The 24,321-nt window shown below is 35.6% G+C and overlaps 2 protein-coding genes across 3 annotated transcripts in view; one reads left to right on the top strand and one right to left on the bottom strand.

Moving 5' to 3' along the window:
- LOC127847548 (uncharacterized) overlaps positions 1 to 24,321 on the top strand; it is a 285,306-nt gene that overhangs the window by 237,522 nt on the left and 23,463 nt on the right. The window lies entirely within an intron of this gene.
- LOC127847550 (uncharacterized) overlaps positions 1 to 24,321 on the bottom strand; it is a 203,499-nt gene that overhangs the window by 173,849 nt on the left and 5,329 nt on the right. The gene's annotated exons all lie outside the window — the stretch shown is intronic.

Genomic DNA, 24,321 nt, shown 5'->3' with positions numbered 1-24,321 from the left:
GCGGTCAAAGCGTCTGATAGCGGTAATTGTCTTTGATATTAAAAAAGCGGCCCGCTGCGAGTAAACAAACAATAAGGTGTTGAGAAGGTTTCTTTTCCGGGGATAATTGTGGGAATATCTTCAAAAGCAAATATGTCAGAGTTTGTAACATGTTTACAGTAATTATCGCTTATTAAATGACCGCTTATTAGTACATTGTACTTACAACATTGAGTATCGATTTAAAAATAACATTTTCGGATCATTCTTTAAAAGAGCTTTCTGCGCCGTTTGTGCATCCATGACCGGTAAGTAAAATTGTTTCACCATTATTATTGAATTTTCATTTTGATTGCATTAAAAGACCAATTATCTGCAACTCATTTTGCTACCAGTTGTTTATTAAAAATATATTTTATATTCGTTATTTTACATGACTAAACCACTCCTCTAAGCCGAAATGATCCGTAAAACAAAATTGTGTCTTTGTGTCGTATGAACGAATCTGCACTAAAACTAAATTTAGGTTCACATCGTACATGCATGATCAGTTGGTTAACGAAAAGACGGTTGATTTTCAAATGTTTTTTTTCTCTCTCCGGGATATTGTTTTAGGATGTTGATGCTGAATTAACAAATATAAGTGTACATTGTATATGAAGTGAAAATACCAAAAATAAACAACGGTTGCGATAGCCAGCTATAAACTGTTAGATGCCCATAATATCACTTTAAACAGGTGACATTAACAATAACAATGTGTATTAATAGCAATTATCGTCTGCATGCATAACGCATTAGCGCGTGACAAAGTCAATTGATCTGTATCGCTGATAAAGTGTTAAAAACAACATTAAGCTGGCGAGTGTTTTGATAAGAAGGCGATAAGAGGATTAGTGATCAGCTTTAATGGCAAAACATGGACTGATTTGCAACATTTATAACAAGCTTAAGGCATTTATGAAAGACTATTTGTTCATGTAAAAAAAGCTGAAATTGAAAACGTTTTTTCTTAATTTTCAGGTGAAAAGCTCACGCCACTTGTTATCGGAAAGTCCCGGAAACCGCGGTGTTTTGGGTCGATAAGCACAGATAAGCAACCTGTGCGTTACGAGGCGAACAGGATTTTGTGCATGATGTGCTATGTTTTTTTGGATGAGGAATGAATGAATGTTTGTATTTTATATGAGGTTGTTGAATAAAAATGCTTTTGTGTGATGTTTGCATACGAATAAATTTTAATAAACTTTTTGCGTCTTTTTAGAACGGTACAATTACACCGTACTATCGGTTTATGACAGCGAATCCGCTTTTTAAACTTGTACGGACGTGACGTCAACGGCACGTGACAAGCTTTATTAACTAAATGAGCGAGATGCATGAGTGAATTATTTACTCGAGGGTTGAAAACAACATTGCTTTAATTTAACAATATGAAATTAAATCAATATATAAGATATTATTCTGTAAAAGTCAATATACACACTTAAGTTAATTCTTTTATTATGCTTAGTTAACGGCAATGAGCCTTTGTTTAACACTGTATGCAAACGACTGGGTGGGGTAACGACGTAGCAAAACTAACAACTGACAAACCATCTTAAAATTGTGATCCGAATTCAACGGTCACCTGTTGACAACGGTCACTTTGATCATTTCCCTTGAATGACCGCTGAATTCAGGTTTGACTGTATGTTAAATGTACACCGATGTCTCAATTACCAGTTTTTAATCATAGTGGTTTTCATACCATATTTGTTCTAATCAGAATTTACAAATACCAACAGACTGGAAGCAGACTGAACTTGAGCCATATTCCGGACAACTGGGCTTAATGAATATGTATAGCACCACATTTGCCTGTGCAGTCCACACAGGCTAACTTGAGACTACACTTTCCACCAAGACATGATTTTTGTTTAGAAATAATTTCTTTAAAGCGAAAATTTCCTCAAAAATGGAAAGCATTATCCCTGATAATTCTGAGTGCGCACTGCACAGGCTAATCTGTGGATGGTACATAACATGCATTAAGCACCCTTTTCCCATAACAAGGCTCACCTGGTATCATCTTGTACAACTCTGTAACAGACAGTAGGCGGATTTACTTTGAGCCACATTCCGAGAAAACAGGGCTTTATAAATTGTGCACTCAGTGTCTGCCCAGATAAGCCTATACAGCCACACAGGCTTATCAGGGACAGCACTTTCCGCTAGACAAATTTCTTTTACTTTACCTTCAATTGGGAATTTTAGAAAGTTGTTTGGGAAAAATACATAGTTCCAGCATTTGATATGGGGCTTATTTTGGCCCCTATAATTGACAAAAAAAAACGATAACACAGTATACACATAAAGATTGTAACAGCTCCTTGCAAACAGGCTCTATAGAACCAAGGCATTCAAAGCTTAACTAAATATCTCACAACTTCATACAAACTCAACACTGTAAACATGATACATAAAAGAAAAGACACAATTTTAACTTCTATGAAATCATATCATATTCTTGTCCACTTCATATTTAGCATTTTTAATACAGAGGTAACACTGTAAAACCATTATAATGCGTTTGGGGCTATTTTTTGTTGATTTTAAGGTTTTACAGATCCACAAATTTATCACAAACACACGGGAAATGAACTGACACAAATTCCTCATTTATTTTTCCAAACTGAGTAATCCACACATTAACTAATAATATGTCCATGAAATACTTTTGTAATCACCAAAATTTGATGAAGAGGAATATCAATGATTTAAGAAATAATCGACGGGTAACCGTTGGTTATTGCAGTAATAACGAACGGTATGGAGTTCCGATGCGTAGGAATTAAACCACGAGGGCGTAGCCCGAGTGGTTTGATAACATGCATCGGAACGACATTACCCGTGGATTATTTCGATTCTAACACGTTTTCATTAATAAGTTATCCGCGATTTAAAGGTTATAAATGAGAATTATATTAACCGAACGTCCTCCACTTTTCCGCGAAAACGTGATGTCACCACAACAATTACAATCAAATGACGTCGTCTTCATTCATAAAATGTGCACGGACAATCAAAGTGACGTCACTTTAAAGAACCGTTGGTATATCGGGGTAATAACCAACAGTAGTTTTTCTTCTTTGCATATAGAAAACAAGTCACGTGACGTGGTAGAATTTGCAATATACAAACAATTTAAGAGGGTATTTTACCAAATGTAATATACAAACAATTTAAGAGGATATTTTACCATATGTACAATATACAAACAATTTAAGAGGCTAATCAACCTTATGTAAATTCATTATGTTCTTTACCACCTCATCTTTTTGCATCCTTAATAAACAGGAAATACACAAGACGGCGCATTCCTGGTGTATTTATGGATCTGTAAAACGGACCCATACTCGAAGCATTTTATTTGTTTTTAAATAAGTGCCTTACCAGGCTTTTTCCGCCCTATGCCATGGGTCCAAAATTCGGCCCCATTCCCAATGCAAATCTGGTCGTTTTTTTCCCAATTGATTTTTTTTTTCCCAATTCCAAAAAAAAAAAAAAAAAGAAAATTTTATTTTTTTACCTTAAAATATATAAGTTTACCTGATCCGGTGTAGAAAATAGGAAGTGTTGCATAATTAAATTATCTGTTTCATTGAATTTATTTTAAAAACTATAAAATATGTTAATGATTATTTAAGACTTTCCTTATTTTCCTCAAAATCCGGCGCTTCGCACGATTTTTTTCACCTCAAAAAAGGCCAGGCCTTTTCCCCAAATTCAGACTAAAAAACCTGCACTTTTCTCACATGTTCATAATACTTTGTAAAATTTTAATAATAAGTTATCAAAATAGTCGTTATTTACCAGTTAACAGTTCTTTGAAATATAAGAAACACTATTTACATGCGATAATTTTTCCCAATTGAGCCAATTTTGCAAATATTTTTTTCCCAAAATGGGGGTTTTCACGACGCCAAATTCCCAAAATTCCAGTGTGGCGTATTCCCAAAATGGAGCGGAAAAAGCCTGCTTACATGTATTAAAATTACAGTGCTTTCAACAAGAATTTATTCAGGCCCCCCCCCCGGGCCATGGGGGGGGGTGGGGAGGGCTGCACCCTACATATGTGGATTTTTTTTTTACAGAGTGAAATGACGTTATGACAGTGCGTTATGACTCTTCAAGAAACAAGGGTTGTTTGTAAAACATGCATGCCCCCCATATGGGCTGTCCGTTGTAGTGGCAGCCATTGTGTGAATACGTTTTTTGTCACTGTGACCTTGACCTTTGACCTAGTGACCTCAAAATCAAAAGGGGTAATCTGCGAGTCATGATCAATCTACCCATGAAGTTTCATGATCCTAGGCATATGAGTTCTTGAGTTATCATCCAAAAACCATTCTACTTTTTCGGGTCACCGTGACCTTGACCTCGTGACCTCAAAATCAATAGGTATCATCTGCAAGTCATGATCTATCTAATGATGAAGTTTCATGATCCTAGGCGTATGTGTTCTTGAGTTATCATCGGGAAACCATTTTACTATACCGGTTACCGTGACCTTGACCTTTGACCTAGTGACCTCAAAATCAATAGGGGTCATCTGCAAGTCATGATCAATCTACCTATGAAGTTTCATGATCCTAGGCGTATGCGTTCTTGAGTTATTATCCGGAAACCATTTTACTATTTCGGGTAACCATGACCTTGACCTTTGACCTCAAAATCAATAGGGGTCATTTGCGAGTCATGATCAATGTACCTTTGAAGTTTCATGATCCTAGGCCCAAGCGTTCTTGAGTTATCATCCGGAAATCACCTGGTGGATGGACCGACTGACAGACAGACCGACCGACCTGAGCAAAGAAATATACCCCCTCTTCTTCTAAGGGGGGCATAAAAACAGAAATAAAGTCATTAACAACGAGATTTAACAAAAATTGTTTTAACCCTTTTCTGCATAGATACGCATAATCCCGTCTCGATTGATTCCTTAATACATCCATATGAAACCATACTTTTCATCTATTACTGCCAACTTACTACTTTTATCGTTGCTACTCATTGCCCGATACTCTCGTATATTCCATTATTAAAAGGACATTCTGATAAATATTTACAATAAAAGTGCTCAAAATTTCCAATAAACACAAACATTCACCATTTGTTGTCAAATTTTGGCATATATGTAACTGTGTAAAGATGTGATAAAAAACGTCCAATCGGGGCGTTTTTTTCCACTAAACACGCGTAAATTGTCTGACGTGATGTTCCTGTTTTTATGCATTATAATTATTATATCTCAATCAAATTTCACTTAGATTTATAAAAGTATATAACTATCGTAAAATGATTTTATTCGTATAATTTGATATATTAAAAAGAATGATATTAAATTAGTTTTTTCCCAAATCAATTGACTTTTCACAGGAAAATATTCCAAATGGCATTTTTCCCCAAAATGACAAAGAAAAGGTCTGACAACGGGTCTATGTTACCTTCTGCGTAGTCATGTCATCCTTGTCCACCACATCCTCAGCATCCTTGTTCTGACTCAGCAGCCACTGTAGCAGCAGAATAGCTTGATGTATTTCTTGTATGTATATTTAGGAATCAAACAAATTTATAAAAAATGTAATTAACACACACACGTTTATATAAATGTAATGAAAATCAATAACAAATTTTCAACAGCATAAAACATGGCAAATTAATAAATCTCACATCAAGTGTTACATTTCTGTAAACATTGCGTACAATATCAATATATGCTCCTCCAAAGATTACTTAAACAATTTTATATTTTATAAAAAAAGTATTCATCCATATACATTTCTTACATGGCATGGTGTTTATAGAAATGAAAGTCTAAAAATAGCCTCAGTTGCTATGTACATGTGCATCTATGTAGAAATATTAAATTTTCAGTTGAAATGCTTTGTTTTTCCATTCAAGAACTTTAGTTTACAAGAACTAAATGTTAGGACCATAATGACACAAACGTTATGACAACATAACATAATATGCATTAGATCTAATGTTGTAACAAAAACCCTCACATTGTATAATCAGATAACAATATGTGTACATAAATTATTTGTATCTTTAACTACCCACTTAATGTTGTATTGTAACATCACACACTACTATGTTCGTATGCTAAACAACACATTGTCATTGAAATACTAATCACTAATTACAACAACTAATACATACATGTACACACTATTCCACTCTGAACACCAGGATGTTGTCTCTCGTCATCAGTCCCACAATGATGGATGATTTGGTGCTTCTGTAGCAGACTGACAATGGCCACCTCACTCCATCCTCCTTAGTAGCCAGCGTAGCCAGCTTACTCTCTCCCTTCCAGCCCACCTGTAGTACAGTGTGGGACAGCAATCCACAGACCAGCACCTGGCCTGCAGGGGTCACATGTAGACCAGATGGGCCATCTAGTGCTGGGTCTGTGTATGTAGCCAGGAGTGTGCCATCCCTGGCCAGGGTGAGAAGCTTGTCCTGGGAGGGGCTGGTGATGTACAGCCTGTCTCCTGTGGGACTCACAGCACACTTGTTTACTACAAAACAGAGTAACATCAAGATATTGAATTACTGTCAATGTTAAATAATCTTATTAAACATACTGCAGTGATATTGTATTACGCATATGTTGCTATAAAGAGGCCTTTACACATCTAAAATATATGCATACATTTCAATAATTTAATAGTTAAGCGTGACAATAAACTTCAGTAGCAGAGCTATTTAGTTAACGTTTGACATGTTGAAATGCGACTGTTGAGTAAGATATGAATTGAAGCAAAACAAGTACACAGATGGAAACAATTACACATACTGAAACAATTGAACAGTTCTATCAACAGGTAAACATATTGTACATGAACAATCATTTTACAACCACAAAATTAAGACCAGGTCAGAAAGTGTCTCTCTCCCAGGAACACAGTTTCTATTTATAGACATGTCATGTAGTTACTGTCAAAATATTTCATTACTCATGTTTATAATCAATATTTCTGAATCTTGTTTTGGCTACAATGCACTGTAGCATTCAAAGGGCACATATGAATTAAAGAACAATTTTTTTATAATACATCAGCAGGTTTTTTGCTATTACATCTGAATTTTATTTTATTATCATCTCACAAAGTATGTAACTATAATTTATATTATTTTTTCAAAATAACAAGATAAAGGCCTAATGGGTCAATATTTGTTGATTAAAAAAATAAATCCCAACTCGGTTCATTTAGTCAATAAAAATTCCCAAATTTGTCATTGTATGAATTTAAAATAACACAATTTGACTAGACTCCTTTGTCCACAATGGCTAGACAAATCCCTGTACATAATACACATGTTATCAGGATGGATTCACCATGATTCTTACCTGTCCAATCAGCTGATCTATCTTGGTAGAGTCTGCAGATCAGTTTGCCACTCAATGTGTATTTGTACAATTCTTTAAGAGAGGTGACAAAAAGGTCTCCTTGGTGATGGACAATACCTTTACATCTATGTTGTAACTGAAACTTCCTGCCAGAGACAAGCTTTCCCTGGTTGACAGTGATAAACTGGACCTCATGTATCTTGCTATCATGGTCATTCACAGCCACTGCAACCTCACTGGATGTGATCAAACATATGTCCCATGGCCCAGCAGTCACATCCCAGTGATTCACCACCTGGTACTGCTGGTTCAGCAGCTTGACTCTCTCATTGCCCATGTCTGCAACCAGCACCTGCCCATCAGTCAGAACACATATGCCTGCAATACTACATTCATATGAATCACTTGGTATTCTCACATTGTGCACAGACTTCCGCTGGACGTTAAACGCCTTGCCTGACTTTCCTAGCAGAGTCAATGCTTGCTGTATTATATGCTTACATTTTATGCTGGCTATAAGACAGAGCTCCTTATTATCTCCAATTTTCTGAACAAGTTCATGGAATTGTGACAAGTCATTGTGAAGAGTGGTGCATTTATGAATAGAACTTGTAACTGACTCTTTAATACTTATAACTTCATCTTTCATCTCGTTAAGTTCCTTCGTAGTAATATTATTGAATTCATTCACGATAGAGAGAACACTCCTACACATCTCTTCTTTTAAATATTGCTCATTTCCGCCTGATGTACCCACAGAATTATTATCACATTCATCTATATAAGTATTTAAATTGCCAAGCATTTGCTCTATCATAACTGCACTATGTTCCTTGTATGTTCTCTGCAATGACTGAATGCTGGCCTTCTGACTGATTTGCAGGGTTTTAATTTCCCCCAGGACAGTTTCCAGCTCCACTGACAGCCCCTCTAGGCCTGTGGGCTGCGAGTATGTCAGCTCCGAAATCTGGGTCACTTTACTGCACTGGCTGAAATAAACAATTAATACATGTACATACTAAGGAATAGTAAGTGATATTATGTAATGCTTCAAACAAGTATAAAGTGTCAAATAAAAACATACATGGACAATAAATTAACGCTTCTTGGGCTTAACCCTTAAAGCGCTGGAGCTGAATTTTAAAGGCCTTTGCAAACAGTTTGGATCCAGATGAGACGCCACAGAACGTGGCGTCTCATCAGGATCCAAACTGTTTGCTATTCTGATAGTATTCTTTGAAAAAAATGAAGAAAATGCTTATTTTACAAATTCAGCAGACGACATTTTAGCAGACGACAAATTTCCCAGCATTCAAAGGGTTAATATGGAGGTATATAGATTTGCACTTTTCCATCCATCTGCGTGACTTTTCTGGCTTATATAACTCAACATGTATTCCTGCAACTTTAAAGTTCAGTAACCAGGCATGTGAGCTAATGCACACCTCTATATGTTGTTTCTGTTGTTTTCATCATAATTGTAGTAATGTCTCATATTTATACATAAATGACATTTTAAAATATGTGTAGAGTGTAAAATAATCAGTATTGCTTGCTACAAGAGGACTAACACTTTACATAAATATTTATCATTGTGTAATTTTACCCACATGCATAGTTTGATATATCTGTACAGCTGATAGAGGGATGAACTAATCTTAAAGCATTACCCACCATGTGAAATTATGCACCTTGATATTTTTTTTTATTTTTTATTTTACATAAGAAGAGTTATGTGACAATCCCTTTAACCAAACGATAATATTTTTTCAATTGTGAGAAGCGTTACTCAAATAGAGGGATACTTCTACAGTAACATATTAATCATCAGGTTAACGTGTGCAACTCCATATGTTTGTTCATAATTTAAAGACATTTGTGCAGTTGTGGGACAAATTGGATTGTAGAGGTATCCATTTACTAAGAATACATTTCTAGTAGTTAATATTGTTTTCAGTTTTAGTATCATTGTACACCTTGACCACACTATCCATAATAACACATGCAAGAAAAGATCATTAATGCTCTTCCATCCCACAAAAAAACAAGCATGACGTATATTTAATGTCTATTCCCAAACTCAGTATGTTCAATCTAGCCTGTGATGAGCGACTTATGACATGCAACCTGGTCTACTACATTTGTATCTCCCCATATTTGTTGTTGTTATTTAACCTATATTGTGATTTTTTTGCTTTTGTTGTTGTCAAGTGATCTATTCGTGGAAAGGTAAAGACACCATTGTTAAATGTTTGAATGGTCAGATTAGCGTGTGCAACTCCATATGTTTGTTCAAAATGTTCCTAATTATTCTTGAGTTATCATTAGGAAACCATTTTACTGTTTCGAGTCACTGTGACCTTGACCTTTGACCTAGTGACCTGAAAATCAATAGGGGTCATCTGCCAGTGATGATCAATGTACCTATGAAGTTTCATGATCCTAGGCGTAAGCGTTCTTGAGTTATCATCCGAAAACCATTTTTCTAAGTTGAGTCACCGTGACATTTTAATTGTCAGGTAAACTCGTGCAACTCCATATGTTTCTTCATAATTTTTTGACATTAATGCAGTTGTCTTAAATGGATTAAAATTCAATTATTAAATGCATTTAATAATGGCAGTACTGTAATATAACTTTTATCATAATTGAAAATCTGCTTAAAATATTGTTATTATGGTTATAACAGGAACTAAAACTGACTACTAAATCTTTATAATTTCATGTTATAATCTTCTGTTACCTTTGACCTTTTGACCAAAAAATGGATTGACCTCTTAATTTTCCTCGATGTAAACATTAAACATGTTGCCTGGCTGTAGATCAAAGCATTTCCTAGATATACACTGTAACTCCTATATAGTGCGGTCCGTTATAACGCTGTGTCCAATATAACACGGGGGGTCCTTGGATCCTGTTTTTTCTCCAACCTTCCATACTGATTCAAATCCATGTTATGCAACTTCATGTATTTTCATAAATTCAAAGAAGCCGGCAAAATCACAGCTTGATTGCTCTATCCGTCCGATTAACTGATTTTAATCGATAGAGGTTAAACGACACTCGACAGCTAATTAGTGTTACTCTGTTGTGTAATGTTAATAAAGGTGTGAAAACTTGCGAGTCGGTGTTTATTACATGTATTCCCTATCAGAGCGGTTCGGTGCGCTAATTTCAATAAGCCAAGTGCAAGCGGAATAATTATCAAATGAAAGTTATTTAAAACGATTACCTGTTTATGTTTTGCATTTATCGTGTATTGTATTTAATTGTATAAACTATGGCTGTGTAAGTGTGTTATCGTTTATTATATGCTACACATGCTTGATAAATAAAAATATCTTTGTGCGTGTTTAATGTTTCAGTACGTATACGAAAAATAAATTTAAAAATCCTGACGATTTATTTACATGCTAACGCAGTGTAATACTTAACAGAGATGCACTTAAATTTTTGCCCATTATCAGAAAGTCCAAGGAAAGCACGTTTTTTACATGCTGCGTATGACACAATAAAACATTTCTTTGTACATGAATCGTATTGCATTCGATCTAAATTTAAATTCGCTCGTCCAATGAAAGCTGTGTCCCATAATGCCCTGTACTATTTTTTCTGAAAAATGGCTTAGGCATATGAATTTGTTTACGAAGTTCGTAAACATATTTCTTGTCATAAATGTTAAACATTATTTTTTCGTAAGTGATGTAATTATATTGGATTATCGGATAAATGTGCACATTAGAAAAGTGGTATGTATACTGTTATCGTTCGATTCGGTTTACCGTAAAACGTTCCGTATAAGGCGCATTTGTGTATAACGCGCATGTACTTTTTGAAGCCAAAAAAATCGGGAAAAAAAGTTTTTGAAGCAAAAAAAAAATTGGGGGGGAGAAAAAATCCGTACCGTAGGCTAACTGAAAATTGTTTTATTTACATTGCCGATCTCACGCGTTCTTGTATTGTTTCAATTATTAACAAGGGCTGTTTGTAAAACATGCATGCCCCCCATATGGCCTGTCCGTTGTACTGGCAGCCATTGTGTGAATACGACTTTCGTCACTGTGACCTTGACCTTTGACCCTGTGACCTGAAAATCAATAGGGGTCATCTGCAAGTCATGATCAATCTACCTATAAAGTTTCATGATCCTAGGCATATGCGTTCTTGAATTATCATCCCAAAATCATTTTACTATTTTGGATCACCGTGACCTCGACCTTTGACCTAGTGACCTCAAAATCAATAGGAGTCATCTGCGAGTCATGATCAATCTACGCATGAAGTTTCATGATCCTAGGCGTATGCGTTCTTGAGTTATCATTCGGAAACTATTTTACTATTTCGGGTCACCGTGACTTTGACCTTTGACCTAGTGACCTCAAAATCAATAGGGGTCATCTGCAAGTCATGATCAATGTACCTATGAAGTTTCATGATCCTAGGCCCAAGCGTTCTTGAGTTATCGTCTGACAACCACCTGGTGGACGGACGGACCGACTGACCGACCTACCGACCGACTGACCGACATGAGCAAAGCAATATACCCCCCCTTTTTCGAAGGGGGGCATAATAACATAATGGACAAATATAAGCACGCATTTTCGAACGAAAATAATGAGTGATTTTTTGCCTGATATGTATCCATAAACCAAAGAATAAGTAATCGGTTTCAAAATGATTCCCAGTTTAATTTGTCTGAAATCGACCAATTTTCACAGCTGGAAAGAGACGTTACATAGACCAGCTCATGTCTGCCCAGTATCAAAATGAAATACCACTAGCATATCTGGGCATTTTTCATTCCAAGAATACTTAGAGCATGTATTTGGTACTGGGCATCATGGCTTGGGAATATTTATTGGTAGATTCCTCAAGAAACGCTCCACAGCAAGAAGGAATAATGTTTATCAAAGTTGTCTCCCCTAGATAACAAAACTCTTCATTTTTGAGTAGATTAACAGTTGTGTGGAAAAAGTCTATCATAGGGAGAAGTTGTATTTATTTAATATCTACATCTATTATTTTATTTGTGAGCAATTATTTAACTGTTTGTTTTGTAATAATGAAAACAACATGTTTTTTTTGGGGGGGGAATATTTGTTCATACCTGGAAAAACATAATTTGTGTTGGCAACAAAAAATGACTTATAGCTGTAATGATATTTTGATCCTGGTTTTCTTACGTAAAGTAATATTGATTAAAATTTGCACAATTTTCATATCAATTTCAAATTAATACAGTAAAATTTAGAATACTTCCAGCATCCAACGGTGACATTGATTAATTAAACTATATAGCCAATATTGTTTTTTTTCATTTTTATTGACAGTCGTAATAAAACCGACAGGACTGTTCTTTAATAGAAATAATGTTCTACTGAAAATCAATGGTGATTAAATCTGTATAAAAGCCTAGATTTAATTAATAAGAACTACGTCCATGAATATAGTAATTGAAAATTTTATAATGTTTCTCTGAGCGCAGTAAAGTACCAGTTGGGTTGTAGAGAAAATTTTAATGAACGCTAAGAAATAGACGTCGCCACGATTAAATGGGACTTGTACTCGCAATCAAACAATTGTCTGTTTGGAATTTTTGTAACAATAAAATGTCTACAGTAATTTAAAACGGACTGGTAATGGACTTGATTTGTTAAGGAGGATGAAATAAATAATGGTGCCAGGACTTTAAAGCAAAATATAGTAATTTGATATGCGGCTTTTGGCACATATTGTATCTTTAGACATTAATAATAATTTTGCCAGAACAACTCTTGACATATGAGTCCGGTCATGCAAAATAAGGTCTTATTCCATGTTTGGCCAGCGGCCCTGTCTGCTTTACTCACATAAGGTTTCAGGGTCTTGTTTGTGGAAAGGGTTATACTGACCAGACTGTGTGGATGTGAAGGCTGGTCGGGAACTACCCTAGCCCCACATGGCATAAGACCCATTTTCGCATGAACAGGTCACATTTTACATCATATAACCCTTTATTACTTAGATACGTATTTTTAGGCATTTGTAGTCCCTCAGAAAGTTAAATTTAAAACCAATATTCCCATGCAGTAAAAGGAAAAAAAAACTAAGTCCGTAAAAGCGGATTCTTCTACTTGTGTTCTGAGTTATAAGGATTTCTTCAAAAAAACAACCAGTTCAATTGTGGACTAATATCATCCCAAACCTTAACACCATCTTATACCAGTTCTCAAAATTGGGACCAGTAATTTGAACATCAGTATGTGTCACCCAACTGCAGATATGTCAAGGTCGCTTTATATGGGACCATGGCAGTAAACTTCATTTGTGGACCAGTTGACACGAATTGAAACATTAGTCAAGTCAGATTTCAATCTTGAGACCCTATGAAAACACATTCTGAAGATACAAACCATTTCTAGTTGGAATAACTAGTGATAAAAGCAAACTTTGGCATCAATTCAGAACAAAGTGCAGCATTCAAACTTACGACCAATATTGGACATCATAGGCCCGTAACCTATGTTTTTGAATTCACCAGTTGACTAAAGACCATGCTGGGACACATATTTAGGACTTAAAAAATCAGTTTTAATGTACAAAGACTTGCAGTCTGTCTATTCCAACTTCAGCCCTCATTTGAGATTGCATTTAACTTTAACCCTTTGCATGCTGGGAAATTTGTCTTCTGCTAAAATGTCGTCTGCTGAATTTCTAAAATTAGCATTTTCTTCGATTTTTTTCAAAGAATACTATCAGAATAGCAAACAGTTTGGATCCTGATGAGACGCCACGTTCTGTGGCGTCTCATCTGGATCCAAACTGTTTGCAAAGACCTTCAAAATTCGGTTCCCGCACTGAAAAGGTTAACTGAGCCTAAAAAGTCTGTTCTGTGGCGTCTCATCTGGATCCAAACTGTTTGCAAAGGCCTTCAAAATTCGGTTCCCGCACTGAAAGGGTTAACTGAGCCTAAAAAGTCCAACTTGGGGTCAAATTGTGACTTAAAGTTCTTGCATGTGACTGGGTAATCATACTTCAAACAAGTAGAGGAATCAATATTATATATTATTCTATATCAAATAAATTCTTCCAATCGGCATTCTTCATTATGTACCACGTGACCGTCCAATATATTCCGGTATTGGATCCAAAAAGTCTGTATTTTTTCCATATTGGACAGTTGAGTACAAGTGCACTAAGCAATTGTTTTATAACGATAAAAGCCGTTACCGAGAAAAAGTATCCGAATGTACTATAATCGATTCACACAGGCGATATTTTGCTTGTATGTCTCTTTTTAATGCTTTCCTATTGAAAATATGAGAGGAAATAAAAAAACAAATCGAGAATGTGATATTTAATTTATTTTTATTGTTAGAAATTAAAAAAAAATGCAAAAGCAATTGATATTGTTATTGCTAGAAATTGAAAACAAATATGCAACAGCAAAACAAAAAATCAATTTTATTAACCTCAATGACAACTTTAATCCAATGCTAGCCTAATAACAACTAAGTTACAATGATATGCATTTCCATTTTCCATTTTCTGTTCTTCCATCCATTTATCGAAATGTATTTTAAACCACAGTATTTGTTGATAGCGTTTGTACACATGCTCACCATTCTGACCCAAAGGCCAAAACACAATTTACGAATTCGTAATCCTGTCGGAGCGAGTTGTTTTATTCCTATCAAAGTTAACAATAATGCATGACAAACAAACAATCCGAAATACGTTTTGCCTTTTGGATTCGTTCAATGCTATCAAAATGGTATAATTTGCTACTAGATTTATTAAACACTACCACCTCCATATTGTTGTCCCTAAAATGCAGAGTCTTGCTTATACTAGTATGTTTTGTCAGAGAAATGACGTCACACGAGATACGTCATAAAGTGCGTAATCAATGAATGAAAATAAAAATACGGAAAGCTGGTTTGGTAATGAGGATATAGAATAAAAAGTTTATTAGACGTTTAAACTGTACAATACGTGATATATTTGGACTCGCACACAGTTTGAAGTCATATTGGACTCGCCTAACGGCTCGTCCAATATGACTTCAAACTGTGTGCTCGTCCAAATATATCTCCGTATTGTACAGTGAAACGTCTAATAACCTATAATTATAAATATTTAATATATTGGCCCTGCTCTGTGAAAATGGGCTTTAATGCATGTGCATAAAGTGCCATCCAAGATTAGCCTGTGGTATATTTCATTTGAAGAAAGTCTCTTCCTGGCAAAAATCAAGTTTATAAGGCGGAATTGTCTTCCCTGATTAGCCAGCCTGTGCGGACTGCTCAACTAAACTCCTATTTTGATGGTTTAGTATATTATACTATTATACACTATTTAAAGCATTTTGTACTATTACACTTATCATATTTAAATAGACCAGTTCATATTTTCACATTTTCCCACTGCAACTCAATATTAGTTTTGTAACAATTCCCTCTTTCTAAACATTACTTTTCCATATCGTGGCAAACAAAACAGACAAACATTTACGACTTAATGGGTGTTGCAAAAATGTTATCTGCAAACTAGAAAACTATCCAAGTTTACTGTATCATGAGAAATAATTAGCTGTAATGTGTTTTTTCCCTGTTTTTTGTTCATTTTCTGTAAACTTTCAAGACACTGGTCAATAATTCACACAGCGCTGGCCTGAGATCCTGGGAACTTTGTCACTGGTCATTATTTGGTGGACAGAAAAATCAATGTATTAGAAATTTTATTACAGTTCATCTTGTCTGTGCTCATGAATTTTAATCTTAATCAACCCATCCCAGTGGCACCAGTCCGGAATTCAGCATTCGTTTGCAGGGGATCTTGTGAAAACAGCCGTAAATAAATTCAACTGGATAGTACAAATTATGGACACTGGTGATTTTTTTCCCTTCTCCAGACATTGAATAATGCCATATACTATAATGCACAATCTACCAAAAAACAGCAGTGTTAAGACTGCTTATATCTTAAACACAAACAAGTCACATTAAAATGGACTTTAATTTTTGTTGACCTTTAAATGATAGCCAATATCATGGCATAAATTCTTCATTACAACAAAAACAAGAAACCGTCAGAGACGGGTGATGCTCCCAAAAGGTTTTTTTTGTCACAATATTGCACTGTATATTCAGATAAAAGGAAACATCTTGAGGGGCATAACTTTGGACAAAATAATACGATAGATGGTTTAGCAACTTAAAAATTTCAAAGGGCCATAACTCTGTGAAAAATCATCCGACCAAAACCGGCTGATAATATGCACATGTCCTCTTGGTAGTGAAGCTTCCCATAAATTTTCATTGAATTCCGGTAATTAGTTGCTGAGAAATAGCCCGGACAAGAATTGCACTATATGTACAGTTAATGGAAAATTTTAAAGGGCCATAACTCTGTCAAAAATCTTCCGACCAGAACCCGCTGATAATATGCACATCTCCTTTTGGAAGTGAAGCTTCCCATAAAGTTTCTTTGAATTCCAGTTATTAGTTGCTGAGAAATAGCCCGGACAAAAATTGTGCATGGACGGACAGACACACGCACACACGCACGGACAGACGAAGCGGCAACTATATTCTCCCCCCAAAATAAATTTTGGGAGAGCATAATAAGCTGAAGAGCTTTGTCACAGACGTGAGGAATACCCCCACATGCCACATTGACACAGAATATTTTGCATGTTGTCTTCACAAAAACAGCGGACACCATGCTCAATGTTTTAAACGCACTAGGTGACCCCGTGACCTAGATTTTGACCCGCCGCATTGCCCATATTCGAGCTTGACCTTCACATCATCTAGTTACAACTTCAGACCCAGTGTGGTGAACATCAGATGAAAACTACTTGAATCAGAGAGCAGACACCATGCTGAATGTGTAAAACATACTATGTGACCCCGTGACCTAGTTTTTTATCTGGCACGGCCCATGTTCGAGCTTGGCCTTAAGATCATCTTGATAAAACTTCTGACCAAGTTTGGTGAGATTGTATAAAACTACTTGAATAAGACAGGGGACACCATGCTGAATGTTAAAAAAGCAGTAAGTGACCCCATGACCTAGTGTTTGGCCCTGCATGGCCCATGTTCAAACTTGGCGTAGAGATCATCTAGATAAAACTTCTGTCTGACCAAGTTTGGTGCAAATATTGGATAAAAACTACTTGAATTAGAGAGCAAACACCATGCTCAATGTTTAAAACACACTAAGTGACCCCGTGACCTAGCTTTTGACCTGCCATGATCCGTGTAATTGTTCGAACTTGGACTAGACATCATCTACATACACATTCTGACCAATTTGAGTGAAGCTCGGATGAAAACACCTTGAATTAGAGAGCAGACAGCATTCTCAATGTTTAAAACGCACTAAGTGACCCTGTGACCTAGTTTTTGACTCGGCATGACCCATATTCGAACTAGACCTAGACATCATCTAGATACAACATCTGACCAAGTTTGGTGAAGATCAGATAAAAACAACTTGAATTAGAGAGCATGCAGACACCTAATACGGACTGACCGACAGACAGACAGACTGACCGACAGACAAGTTCACTCCTATATACCCCCTAAACTTTGTTTGTGGGGCTATAACTAGTTGCAATAATCCAACTCCCAGCTATTGACCCTCTTGGTCGATGGGAGTTGCAACTGCTTACGGCATTTTCCATGTCCCCTGCCCAGAATCCGACTTGCAGTTTAATCGGAAATATTAGCCACATAAACTATTTTCTGGCATAAATAAACACAAATAGATCGTAAATATATCCATAATGCGCAAATAAAAACAACTTACATGATATGTAATGCTCGCATAATATTGATATTAATCTAAAGTTTCAAACACGTTAACGGTTCTTTTAAATGTATATGTTTTTGCAATGGACAAAGTCGAGTAATTCCAAATTCGAAAATACGCTATAAACCATCTCGGGAATCATCAGCCAGATAAATTTCGTGTCTAATCTACCAATCGTAATATACGGACTATCTCCGAAACATTCGTAAGATCGATCAAATAGTAAATTCAAAACTTCGGCTTTCGGTTTGATAACGGGTTTTGTATATAGTTTTGGTTTTGAGTATTTCTCCACAATCGACTTGCAAATTGATATCGGTAATAACAGGTATTGTGTTTGTAACGATGTATTAGGCTGATTAAACTCGAGTTTATAGACCTACATGAGACATAATTTTTTTACATTAAAAAATGGGTTACAAGGAAGACCTCTGAGTTGTAAGTATGTACTTATAAAAGCTCAGAGCATTCAAGAAGAACTAGGGGTATAACAAGAGCACTGCATAGCGGGTGCCAACGCTCGGCTGTGGGTGCAGTTTTGAAATATGGGCTATAAGTTGTAGTAGCAGCCATTGTGTGAATACGTTTTTTGTCACTGTGAATGGTGGTGGTGGTGGTGGTGGTGGTGGTGGTAGCAGAAGAAATAGAAGTAGTAGTAGTAGAAGTAGTAGTAGTAGTTGTAGTAGTAGTAGTAGTAGTAGAGTAGTAGTAGAAGTAGTAGTAGTAGTAGTAGTAGTAGTAGTAGTAGTAGTAGTAGTAGTAGTAGTGGTAGTGGTAGTAGTAGTAGTAGTAGTAGTAGTAGTAGTAGTAGTAGTAGTAGAGTAGTAGTAGTAGTAGTAGTAGTAGTAGAAGTAGTAGTAGTAGTAGTAGTAGCAGCAGCATCAGCAGTAGCAGTAGTAGTAGTAGTAGTAGTAGTAGTAGTAGTAGTAGCAGCAGCAGCAGCAGCAGTAGCAGTAGTAGTAGTAGTGGTAGTAGTAGTAGTAGTAGAATGCATTACAAAAATGCAGTTAGCCTTACATTTGGTAAAATTTAAATATATTACAAGGGAGGCAAATCTGTAACAATAAATTTAAACTTATTGCATTTGTTTCCCCTGTAGTGTATTACCTCCCCTGTCCTGCTTATATTTATATTAATCAACAAAATTAAACATTAACACAATTTTTAATATACTAAATATACAAAAAATCTCATACTGTGAAACCATTATTAATCGTCAGGCATTAATTTTCATAAATTTCGTCAGTCGACCGATCGGCGAATTTAAAATCCTAACGAACAATTATGTTCTATGTTTGAATAAAACAAACACTAAGTTGAACAATATTTTAAAACTTTACCGTAGACATGAGGCATTAAATTCCAACATAATCCATGCACACATTCACTGCTGTTTCGTAATCAAGATTAATCCGGTTTTGACACAAAGGGATGTTGATTACACAAGGTACTTAACTGACACGTTACACTTCTTTAAAACGCGTGTGCAGTACAGCTGTATCGAATGCGTTGACTTCGTTAATGTAGAATGGTAATGAATTAGCGCATTGTTTATAACTTTATTACCCATTAGGTGCATTGTGTTTTTCAGGGGTGTTGCATATTAGCCTTCACGCAGCGAAAGCCATGAAAGACAATAAACCAAATGAAAAGATGACGATGTGTGATCAACATGCGTATTTATCACAAATTAATAAAGAATATTTTAATTGCTGTTTGTTGTTTGATTGTTTGCGTTTAACCACACTTATTACTATTTTATATGTATCAATTTATTTATTTTTAAATTATTGACATTATTGATTTATATAACGGTAGTTTACTTTTTAAGAACAAACACACACATAGAGTTTATAATTTTAATGTTGATATCAGAATAAAAAAGCATTTTATTTGAAAAAAAACCCACTGAACAATCTGGAACCTCTTTCGTATAACACAAACAGTTTTTAAACGGTATTGACAGCATTTTAATAAAAATCATACCAACTAGAACACATACCCAAGAAAATAAACAAAAGTGACTAGTTTGATTTGCTATTTGATAGAATAAGACTAATTGGCAATTGGCTGCGTTGTTACAAACACTCGTTAACGGTTATTCGATCCCACTTGCCCGCTAATCATAACAATGAACGTGTGAATGGCATAGATTAAGAGGGTCCATTACTGTCCCTTGATAACAAAAGACTAGTTAATTGGCATGTGACAACAAGCCCCACCTCATGCAGTGATTTTCAAGCATGTTCCCGCATTCGTACCACGATTTTTCGCAACTGCGATTGATCGCGAATATGTATTACACACAAATCGGATATTGACTGACGCATTTTTATTAAATTCAAAATAAAAAATCGGCGAATTTAAGTGCTGACGAAATCGTCATTTTTATAAAAATGACGAAATTTTGTGCTGTCGAAAATAAATGGTTTCACAGTATTCTGATAATATTTTTACTGATCCACTGTATTTTACTAAAAGGATGATGTTTCATTGGACTGATAATTATAGATTTAGGATTACGGACCAGTTGCTTCAGTAATATTGTTCAGAGTGTGCCGTGTTGGCCGCGTATGCATTCTTGAATTATCATTCAAATAACCACTTTACTATTTCGAGTCACCGTGACCTTGAACTTTGACCTAGTGACCTCAAAATCAATAGGGGTCATCTGCGAGTCATGATCAATGTACCTATGAAGTTTCATGATCCTAGGCCCAAGCGTTCTTGAGTTATCGTATGACAACCACCTGGTGGACGGACAGACCTACCGACAGACCGACATGAGCAAAGCAATATACCCCCTCTTCTTCAAAGGGGGGCATAATTATTTTAAAGACAATAACAATAACAATATAACTTGTTTGTGTGTTGTTTTTAAAAAAATTATATAACGCATAAAAATAAATGTTCGATTTAAATGAATTATGCATGAAATGCACACTTTCCACGAGGATACCATCAAGGTTTTCATCAGAAGTCTCCAAAGTAACTGACCACGATTTTATCGTAGAGGAGTACACTTAACGGATGGATTAGATTGCTTGGTATAACTAAGACACTGACATTATCGATTGGTATTTGCACGGGGTTATTAATGTATGACTAATTCACAATTGCGTGTTTTATTTACATTGCTGATCTCATGCGTTCTTTTCGAGTGTCTATAATTGACAGGAGACTTTAACAACTCAAACTTCCAAGCACCATTACTGACATGGCGGGCAATAAAACAAACAATGGAGGTGTGAAGCCGTTTGCCGGTTGACATGTTTTGATTATAGCCCAGCTACACAAAACTTGACAGGTGACGCAAATTGCTCGATAATCACAACCCCAAGCTTAACAAGACATATGAAAACGTGTAAACAAACACAACATCAATTATATTAACACATTTGAAAAGCAAGAAAAATCAAGAAAAATAATCATAAATATATCAGGAAAGACCTTGCCGACATACTATTGTAAATCAACAAGTGCCCCCAAATAAATTGTGTAACCCTAGTACAGTAGGGAATAATATTGTGGGAAAAAACAATAAAATCTAAATGAAAATGGCTTCCTTGTTTTTCATTTTCTTCTTCAAATTTATTTGATTTCAATGCTCTCTACGTACCTGAAAAAATAGAAAATACTGATGTTAACTTTATAACGTTTGTCCATCTATATTCAGATCATAAATATAACACAATTATTAATATAGTTACAGATAAAAAAACAGGGAACAAAATGATGTGAGTTACCGTAACTGGGTAACTTACAGGGAAACAATGTCTTGACATGGCTGTAGTTGTGCATAACGCGTATCAAGTTTTTAAAATAAAATTTGGGGGTAAAAAAGTGCGCCTTATACACAACGTTTTACGGTATATGCATGTATTTGCGGATGACAACACAGCATGACGATACACAGGACCTATATTATAGGCTATACTTTACCTGTTTTTATAGCCCCTTAAATAAATAAGCTCAAAACTTATTACGCTGTCCGTTTATAACGCTGTTGCGTGGCTTGGACCCCGTCATCCGCGTTATATTGGAGTTACAGTGTATTGTGGAACACAATTGGTCTACGGACCAATGGACAAACGGACTAAAGAACAGATGCAAAGCAAAATAACCCTGCTTCATAGAAAAGGGTCCTCTATTTCTAAATATAGTCTGAGTATAAATATTCTAGCCTGTGATAAGCCGCTTATGACATGCAACCCAGCGAGTTTTTTTCTTCTTTATTAAGTACCTGTAAAAAGTATACTTTCCCAATTGAAGAAAAACAACGAAATTCCAAATTGCTGTCAGAAAATTTCCAAAAAGAAAGGCAAATTCATTAATTTTTTTTCCAAAAGTGCATTTTCTGCAAGTTAACAAACAAGTACAAGAGGGCCATGATGGCACTGTATCGCTCCACTGCTGAAAAAAGGCTGAAAATATTCTCGGCATGTGCAAATACTTAAATATAGGCCCTATTTAAGCAAATGTACACTTTTGTGACACCCGGGGCAGGGTCAAATTTGACCCCAGGGATAAAATTTAAACAAATTTGGTAGAGGACTATTAGATGTCACTACATACCAAATTTGATAGCTCTAGGCCCGATGGTTGTGGACGAGAAGATTTGTAAAGTTTTCACAAAATAGATCCTATATAAGCATAATAAAATTATGTTTAATTTTGTGACCACCGGGGCAGGATCAAATTTGACCCAAGGGGCATAATTTGAACACATTTGGAAGAGGACATTTTGATGTCTCTACATACCAAACTTGATAGCCCTAGGCCCAATGGTTATGGAGGAGGAAATTTTCATCTTTGTGACCCCAGGGGCATAATTTGAACAAATTTTAAAGAGGTTCACCCCAGAAACATTCCTGAGAAATTTCATCAGAATTGGACGAGTAGTTTAGGAGAAGATGTTTAAAGGAAAAGTTAACGCACGGAAGTACGCAAGACGGACACTTAACCATGACATAAGCCACGCTGGCCATTGGCCAGTGGAGCTAATAAAATGAGCACTTACACTGAACATGTCAAGCCAAAATGAATGTAAATCAATATTGGAGTTTATTTTTACTTTTAATACCAAGCAATTAATAAAAACCTATAATTCACAATCGGAAGATTTAACTATGTGGTTTTGTGCCCTAATGTTTGCCAATTGATAAGATACAGGTACTTTTTTTTAGGGAATACAAGTCAGCTGCAAACCTGGTCTTCTATCTCCAAATATGTTTTGTTGTTATTTAACCTATTGTGATTATTTAGCTTTTGTTGTTGTCACATGATCTATTCATGGCAAAGAAAATATGCCATTATAAATTGTTATAAAGGAGGATCCAAGAGATTGGTCTAATAAATTGTTTATTTAAATGTGATATTGAAATTTCATACAGTAGCAAGCCTAGTGTCAATGATTGTTTTTAAATTGGGTTATATGAATAATATTTTGCAATTAACTTTATACTCTACATAAGAAAAATTACAACTTTTTAAAAATTTGTTAAAAATATATTTTACTTTTCTTCTCATTATTTGCAAAAAATGTTTAAATGGCAGCAAAGCAAGAGCATATCACTCTTCATTAGCTATTTTCACATTCAAAATGTTAATTTCCCAATTTTAATGAATTCAAAGACACGAGAGATGTTTATGATTATATTACAGACAATTTTTTTTACAGTTAAGTGTACTTAATAGTGAACACAGTGGACTGCACATTTTCAACAAATATACACAGACCAATGTCTTAAGTAACTAGAAATGGCGAGGGAGAGGCCGACGCATATCTCCATGCTGCATGTTTGACCCAGGGGCGCTCCAGGGTTGGTATTGGGGTCATGCATAGTTGAGATTGACCATATTGTCATAAGAGATCTTTAGTATCAATTTTAAGTAACTCAGTGTAGAAATGAAGAAATTAATGCAAAATAACCTAAACAAAATGAGTGAAAATCTCTGACCCGGCCCCAGCCCAACCCACACAACTTTTGACCCAGGGGTCAGATCAGAATTCCCAACAGTGCACTGTTGCACATATGCTCATACCTACCATGTGTGTAAGTTTCAAGGTTCTAGTGCTAATAGTGTAGGAGGAGATAGTGGCCAGAAAGGACAGCTGAGATCACCACATAAGGGCCACTTTT

Source organism: Dreissena polymorpha, chromosome 10, assembly GCF_020536995.1.
Source record: "Dreissena polymorpha isolate Duluth1 chromosome 10, UMN_Dpol_1.0, whole genome shotgun sequence".
Classification (NCBI taxonomy): domain Eukaryota; kingdom Metazoa; phylum Mollusca; class Bivalvia; order Myida; family Dreissenidae; genus Dreissena; species Dreissena polymorpha.
Note: the sequence above shows the minus strand (reverse complement) of the source record. Positions and strands in the feature narration are given on the sequence as shown.